General features: G+C 35.7%; 1 protein-coding gene across 1 annotated transcript in view; it reads right to left on the reverse strand.

Moving 5' to 3' along the window:
- Positions 1-8,503, reverse strand: part of tkv (serine/threonine receptor kinase thickveins) — a 671,465-nt gene that overhangs the window by 585,030 nt on the left and 77,932 nt on the right. The gene's annotated exons all lie outside the window — the stretch shown is intronic.

Here is an 8,503-nt window from a genome sequence, read left to right on the forward strand (position 1 = left end):
CATCATTACTTCCATAACTGGCATTATCAGTAACTGATGGACAGACAAAACGATAACCAGTTAAGGCTTTGTGGCTATTGAAAGCAACAAAATAAGAAAATTGAAAAAGGATGATGGTGATGATCGTGGCCATTTCCTCTGCGAAAGAAGTGATTTCCAATAATTGGATAATTTATTTCATCGATCACTAGGATCGATGATTTTAGACATTAGAAATGGAAGATAGAGATGAAGAAGAATACGATGAAATATTGATAGATGCTTAAATCGCCATGGCCACATATGGTAGATATTGATTGTGGGTAAATGCAAACATATATAGCAACACCACCACCATCACCACCGCCGCCATTACTTTAAACGAATATGGTATTGTGGCATTCACTTAAGTGCATTTTCTTATGGACTCGTCTGCCCACCCCTCCCCCTCAGATTGAATGTTTTAGCAAGCAACTCACTTGATTGACATTTAAGGAGTTGTGTAGTTGATGCTTTAGTGCTGCATTAAGTTGATGTTCGTAATTAAAGTTATTAACATTTTGTGGCAACATTTTTCGTATTTGTTACTTTACTATATTTGTCAAAATGGCCATAATTCATAAAAGGCCAATAATGTTGATGTTACCATTGTATTTGACTTTTCTTGATTTTGTGGTGCGATTCCAATGACTGACTGAGAGAAGCACTGCATTCAAAGCCAAATTCATACTGATGATGGAATGGTGGCAATTATGGCAATATGATAGGTTTAGTTTTTTTTCTTACATACATAGCCGCTAGCCTTATAGAGACCTAAAGCACTTGCAAGAGTTAAGTCCTTATATGAAATTATTAGCAGTGGGATGAAAGAAACGTTAGATCACACAATTCACACAAATGTCCGAACAAAATATTTATCAAGAATTATGGGAAATTATTTTCATTCTAGATCAGCTGGATATTATCGTGTGAACCCAATTTTATAAAAAAAAATATATTGAACTCCATAGTTCATAGTCCATTGCTCTTGATAAGGAATATGTCCCATGTCGAAGGACCATTTAATTATAGGAAATTATTTTCATTCTAGATCAGCTGGATATCATCATGTAAACCAAATTTTATAAAAAAAAAAACTAAGTATTGAACTCTAAAGCCATAGTTCAATGCTTCTGATAAGAATTATGAACCATGTCGAAGGACCATTTAATATATTGGAATACGAGATTCAGTTACTTACATTCACAAATCTCGAACATCGAGTCATGTCAATTAGTGTTTGAAAATTTATTCCGAAAAAAGTTTCCAAACGCTCTTGCAACATACAGATACCGTGACGTAAAACTCGTTTTTTACCTAAATATCACGAATCGACTCAATTTTTGGTTTCCTCATAAGAACGATAATGCTGATCAGCCGGGTCATCCGTCATCGATCGGAACAAGCGGTAAGCAGAATGTCTGACCTATAGGTGAGGTGGGGAGCCACCGTGGTGCAATGGTTAGCATGCCCGCCTTGCATACACAAGGTCGTGGGTTCGATTCCTGCTACGACCGAACACCAAAAAGTTTTTCAGCGGTGGATTATCCCACCTCAGTAATGCTGGTGACATTTCTGAGGATTTCAAAGCTTCTCTACGTGGTTTCACTGGAATGTGGAATGCCGTTCGGACTCGGCTATAAAAAGGAGGTCCCTTGTCATTGAGCTTAACATGGAATCGGGCAGCACTCAGTGATAAGAGAGAAGTTCACCACTGTAGTATCACAATGGACTGAATAGTCTAAGTGAGCCTGATACATCGGGCTGCCACATAACCTAACCTAACCTAACCTAGGTGGGGTGGGTTAGGTTAGGTTAGGTATGATGACACTTAGACTATTCCATTGTGGTACCACAGTGGTAAACTTCTCTCTTATCACTGATTGCAGCCGGATTCTATGTTTAGCTCAATGACGAGGGAATTCCTTTTTTATAGCCGAGTCCGAACGTCGTTCCTCATTGCAGTGAAACCACTTTGAGAAGCTTTGAAACACTCAGAAATATCACCAGAGTGGAGAAAATCCATCGCTGAAATATTTTTTTATGTTTGGACGAAACTGGTACTGAACCCATGACCCTTTGTATGCAAGTTTAGCTATCTAATCATTGCATCACGTTAGCGGATGGGGTAGGACTTCCCAAAAAAGTTTAGCGGCTTTTACAAAATTATCAGCTTTCCGTGCCTGCCCAAAAATGGTGGCTGTTTATCACGCAATGCTCGACTCAATTGATTTCCATACAAACTTCCTAGTGTTTAGCCGGACAACTGAAAAGCTCAAGCGTGTCATAGCGACTGCACTTGTCCGATCTTAGTGGTCCAAAACTACCAAAATCTGTTTTGAATAACCTTGGGAACGGGATTAACCTTGTGGCTGCCCACCGCTTCAGCTACAGTATCTTTTTCAGACCTGTCTGGATGTGTACCACTCATATTTGACTGTTCTGCGTTCTACTATAGGTACGATTGCGACATGTCGAGTTTTTTCGAAAAAACTCGCCGAAGGTTGTCTCAATTGGTGCACAGCATCAATGGATTATGGAACTACAACTGATTTTGGACGGCCTTCACGAAATTCGCTTTGGAGTGAACTACGACCTCGGAGCAATTTTTGCATGGTTATTATAGACCATATACTAACACCACGTACCAAATTTCAACCGGATCGGATGAATTTTGCTCTTCCAAGAGGCTCCGGAGATCGATCTAGGGATCAGTTTATATGGGGGCTATACGAAAAAGTGGTCCAATATGGCCAATTTGCAATACCATCCTACCTACATCAATAACAACTATTTATGCCAAGTTTCAAGTCGATAGCTTGTTTATCATAGCGCTTGTTTACACCAGGGTTGGCCTGTCACAAACTGTGACTTTTGCGACATACGTTTGCGACGGTATAATACGTATGTCGCAAAAGTCGTAAACCTACTGTAGAAAACCAAATTTTGAATAGAAGAAATCCTGAACATTTTTTAATTTAGTTTGACAGCATTTGCTGTGAGTTTCTGCAGAAATTTGTGAAAGTTTTCCCATGGTCAAGCCTATTTTCTTAGGTGGTATCGAAATTCCCGTTAGTGAGTGTGTAAAATACCTTGGAGTTATATTGGACAGAAGGCTGAACTTAAAGCTAAGAAAGGACGAGGAAATCCACGGTTACCCTGTACTCGTGCAAAAAGCAATAGGGAAAATGTGGGGACTAAAACCGAAAATTGTGAACATTCCTAAGAATTGAAACTTCTTCGCACCTACCATCGTCTTGGATATCATCGAATTCGCTGCCTAGCCGACGCGACTAAAGTATTTTCAGTTTGCGACTTTTGTTACTTTTTTTACATTTACGACGCGTATGTGACGTTTACGACGTTTACAACTTTGCGACAGTCGCAAACCTAAAAAAGTTTGATACAGACCATCTCTGGTTTACACATAGTGTGATTTCAACAGACGGGCGGACATGCTTAGATCGACTCAGAATTTCACCACGACCCAGAATATATACTTTATGGGGCCTTAGAGCAATATTTCGATGTGTTACAAACGGAATGACAAAGTTAATATACCTATGGTGGAGGGTATAAAAGTCAGTTAAAAAGTAATTAGAAATAGTTACGTCTTTAATTAAAAAATTAGTTGAGTTTTGCTATCAATAACAATTAAATTTTTATTTGAATCAGTTAAAAAATTAATTTAAATCTGCTAATGAAATCAATGAATTTTTTAATCAATTATTTTTTATGCCCAATTAAAGCTGTAATTGATACTATCATTTTTGTGATTGAAGACAATTCAATTAAAAAAATTAATTGGATCAATTATTTTGTGATTGAATTAGAAAAAAAACATTTTTATGTGCAGAGCAAAAACACCATATCGCTTGGATTGCATCAAAAATAACTGAATATACACAAAATAATCACGAAAATTTGTCCAATTAATGTCTTAATTGAGTTTTAAAACAAGTGTATACAGCAGCAAGTTCGGCCGTGCCGAATCTTAAATACTCACCACCCTGAATCAAATATAATAGTTTACTTTGAAAACTCTTCGTCGTAGCGGGTTACTTGATAAATATATAGCATTTTAGGGGGTTTGATGACAAATCTTCTCCCAAGAAAGTCAGTTCAACCAGTACGCTTCCCGAAGAAAAAATTTAAACATTCTACCTATGAAGACCAGATCAGATTCTGGATTTATGAGAACCAATTCTATTTTAGTTTTTGAGAAATCATAAACATATCGTGTATATAATGAAATAAAGCCTTGATTTGAAATCTTAAATATGTAGATTTTTCCCGCCATTATTTAAATGAATACGATGAGTAAAATCTGGAAATTTTTACTTTCAGTTTCAAGCAATTTTCATGATCAGTGTGCATGTTATACCCTGAAAGAAGTGTTTTCTTTTCTGAGGAACGAAATTTTAGACAAGCAAAGTTTTCTTTTGACACAAATTTTAGAGACAATCGTTGAATCGCTTATCAAAAATTCAGATTAGTTTGCTTTATACGAAAATACTTTATACGAAAGGGGAATTTCGTTTGTCTAAAATTTCATTCCGAAGGAAAATATTTTTTCTTTGGGTGTGCCTTCAAGAGGTTAAATCGGTCTGTATCAATGCCTTGCAAAATGAACCGATAAAAATAAATGCGATACAGATTTTTGAGGGTTTAAAATTGCAGTATTTTTAAATTTTTGTGCAAATCGAATAAAAACTACGGTTTCTAGAAGCCGAAGGAGTTAAATCTGGAGATCAGTGTATGTGGAGGCTATACTAAAATATGGGTCGACACACACCATATTCGGCTGACCTATTTGTGGTCAACCGGATTCCAGAAGTCCTAGAAATAAATTCGGGAGTTAGGTTTATATGGGGGCTATACCAAAACATGGACCAATAGGCACCATTTGCGACACACTTATTTGTGATCTTAAAATACCTCTAGATTTTCAATTTCAACCAAATCGGCTAGAAAATATAGTCTCTAGACGCCCAAGAAGTAAAATCGAGAAGACAGTCTATATGGGGGTTATACCAAACAAGTATATACGGCCGTAAGTTCGGCCAGGCCGAAGCTTATGTACCCTCCATCATGGATTGCGTAGAAACTTCATCTAAACACTGCCATCCACAATCGAATTACTTAAGGTGCGGTAACGCTTGCCGATGGCAAGGTAGTCCATACGTGGTATATATTCAATCAAAAAAGATCGATCCAATACGTATATAATTCAGTTTGACAAAGTAGACATAAAATTTTGACAAAATTTTCTACAGAAATAAAATTTTAACAAAATTTTCTATAGAAATAAAATTTTCACAAAATTTTCTATAGAAATAAAAATTTTGACAAAATTTTCTATAGAAAGAACATTTTGACAAAAATTTCTACAGAAATAAAATTTTAACAAAATTTTCTATAGAAATAAACTATTGACAAAATTTTCTATAGAAATAAAATCTTGGTAGATTATTTTTGGCTTGAACAAAATTTTCTATACAAATAAAATTTTGACAAAATTTTCTATAGAAATAAAATTTTGACAATGATGAAAATTTTATTATGAACCGAATAAAATTTTAACAAAATTTTCTCTAGAAATAAAATTTTGACAACATTTTCTATAGGAATAAAATTTTGACAAAATTTCCTATAGAAATAAAATTTTGGTAGATTATTTTTGGCTCTAGTGGCAACCATGATTATGAACCGATATGGACCAATTTTTGTGTGATTGGACCAATTTTGGTATGGTTGTTAGCGACCATATACTAACACCACGTTCCTAATTTCAACCGGATCGGATGAATTTTGCTCCTCCAAGAGGCTCCGGAGGTCAAATCTGGAGAATGTTTTATATGGGGGCTATATATAATTATGGACCGATGTGGACGAATTTTTTCAAGGTTGTTAGAGACCATATACCAATACCATGTACCAAATTTCAGCCGGATCAGATGCAATTTGCTCCTCTTTGAGGCTTCGCAAGCCAAATCTGGGGATCGGTTTATATGGGGTCTATATATAATTATGGACCGATGTGGACCAATTTTTGCATGGTTGTTAGAGACCATATACCAACATCATGTACCAAATTTCCGCCGAATCGGATGAAATTTGCTTCTCTTTGAGGCTCCGCAAGCCAAATCTGGGGATCGCTTTATATAGGGGCTATATATAATTAAAGACCGATATGGACCAATTTTTGCATGGTTGTTAGAGACCATATACCAACATCATGTACCAAATTTCAGCCGGATCGGATGAAATTTTCTTCTCTTTGAGGCTCCGCAAGCCAAATCTGGGGATCGGTTTATATGGGGGCTATATATAATTATGGACCGATGTGAACCAATTTTTGCATGGTTGTTAGAGACCATGTACCAAATTTCAGCCGGATCGGATGAAATATGCTTCCGTTAGAGGCTCCACAAGCCAAATCTGAGGGTCCCTTTATATGGGGGCTATACTTAAAAGTGGACCGATATGGCCCATTTGTAATGCCATCCGACCTACATCAATAACAACTACTTGTGCCAAGTTTCAAGTCGATAGCTTGTTTCGTTCGGAAGTTAGCGTGATTTCAACGGACGGACGGACGGACGGACATGCTTAGATCGACTCAGAATTTCACCACGACCCAGAATATATATACTTTATGGGGTCTTAGAGCAATATTTCGATGTGTTACAAACGGAATGACAAAGTTAATATACCCCCATCCTATGATGGAGGGTATAAAAATGGACCGATACACCACAATTTCGGCACACATATTTGGGGTCGGAAAATACCTCTAGATTTCCAATTTCAGGCAAATCGGATAGTAAATACAGATTCTAGAAGCCCAAGAAGCAAAATCGGGAGATCAGTCTAAATGGGGGCTATACCAAAACATGGACCGATACGGACCATTTTCGACACACCTCTTTATGGTCCTAAACTACCTCTAGATTTTCAATTTCAGGCAAATCGGATGGAAAATACAGTTTTTAGACGCCTACGAAGCAAAATCGGGAGATCAGCCTATATGGGGGCTATACCAAAACATGGACCGATACGAACCATTTTCGACACACCTCTTTATGGTCCTAAAATACCTGTAAATTTCCAATTTCAGGCAAATCGGATAGTAAATACAGTTTCCAGAAGCCCAAGAAGAAAAATCGGGAGATCGGTCGATATGGGGGCTATACAAAAACATGGACCGACACGGACCATTTTCGACACACCTCTTCGTGGTCCTAAAATACCTCTAGATTTTCAATTTCAGGCAAATCGGATAGTAAATACAGTTTCTAGAAGCCCAAGAAGCAAAATCGGGAGATCGGTCTATATGGGGGCTATACCAAAACATGGTCCGATGGGCACCATTTTCGGCACACCTCTTTGTGGTCCTCAAGTACATCTAGATTTTCAATTTCAGGCTAATTGGACAAAACCTACTTATTTATAAGCCCAAGACCCCAAATCGAGAAACTTTGACCGATAGCCCATCTTCGAACTTGACCTGCCTGCAACCAAACAACGAATCTGTACCAAATTTCAGGACGATAGCGCAATTATTGTAGCGTGATTACAACAGACAGACAGACAGACGGACATGCTTATATCGTCTTAGAATTTCTCCCTAATCAAGAATATATATACTTTATATAGTCGGAAGTCGATATTTCGATGTGTTACACATGGAATGACAAACTTATTATACCCCCATCACCATTCTATGGTGGTGGGTATAAGAATAATTGAGTTTTGCAATCAATATCAATTATTATTATTTTTTTTTTTTTTTGAATCAATTAAAAAATTAATTGAAATTTGCTAATGAAATCAATGAATTTTTTAATCAATTATTTTTATGCCCAATTAAAGCTGTAATTGATACTATCATTTTTGTGATTGAAGACAACTCAATTAAAAAATTAATTGGATCAATTAATTTCGTTATTGAATTAGAAAAAAATAGTTTTATGTGCAGAGCAATAACACCATATCGCTTAAATTGCATCAAAACTAACTGAATATACACAAAAAAAAATCACGACAATTTTTGCAATTAATGTCTTAATTGCGTTTTAAAACTAGTCAATTAAAAATTTAATTGATTCAACAAATTTTTTAATTGAAATAAAAATCAATCACAAAAATTAATATTATCAATTAATTTTTTTTTTGTTGGATTAATTAATTATTGAATTGACTTTCAATTAATTTTTGAATTGACTTTCAATTAATTTTTTTTTTATTGATACTACCATTTCTGTGAATGAAGACATTTCAATTAAAAAATAATTGGATCAAATAATTTAGTGATTGAATCAGAAAAATAATCTTTTGTGTGTACACACAAAAAAAAAATTTTTGATTCAATCACGAAATTAATTGATCCAATTATTTTTTTAATTGAAATGTCTTCAATCACAGAAATGATAGTATCAATTAAAAAATTAATTGACAGTCAATTAAAAAATTAATTGATCCA

The sequence above is a fragment of the Haematobia irritans genome, chromosome 2 (assembly GCF_050003625.1).
Source record: "Haematobia irritans isolate KBUSLIRL chromosome 2, ASM5000362v1, whole genome shotgun sequence".
Taxonomy (NCBI): domain Eukaryota; kingdom Metazoa; phylum Arthropoda; class Insecta; order Diptera; family Muscidae; genus Haematobia; species Haematobia irritans.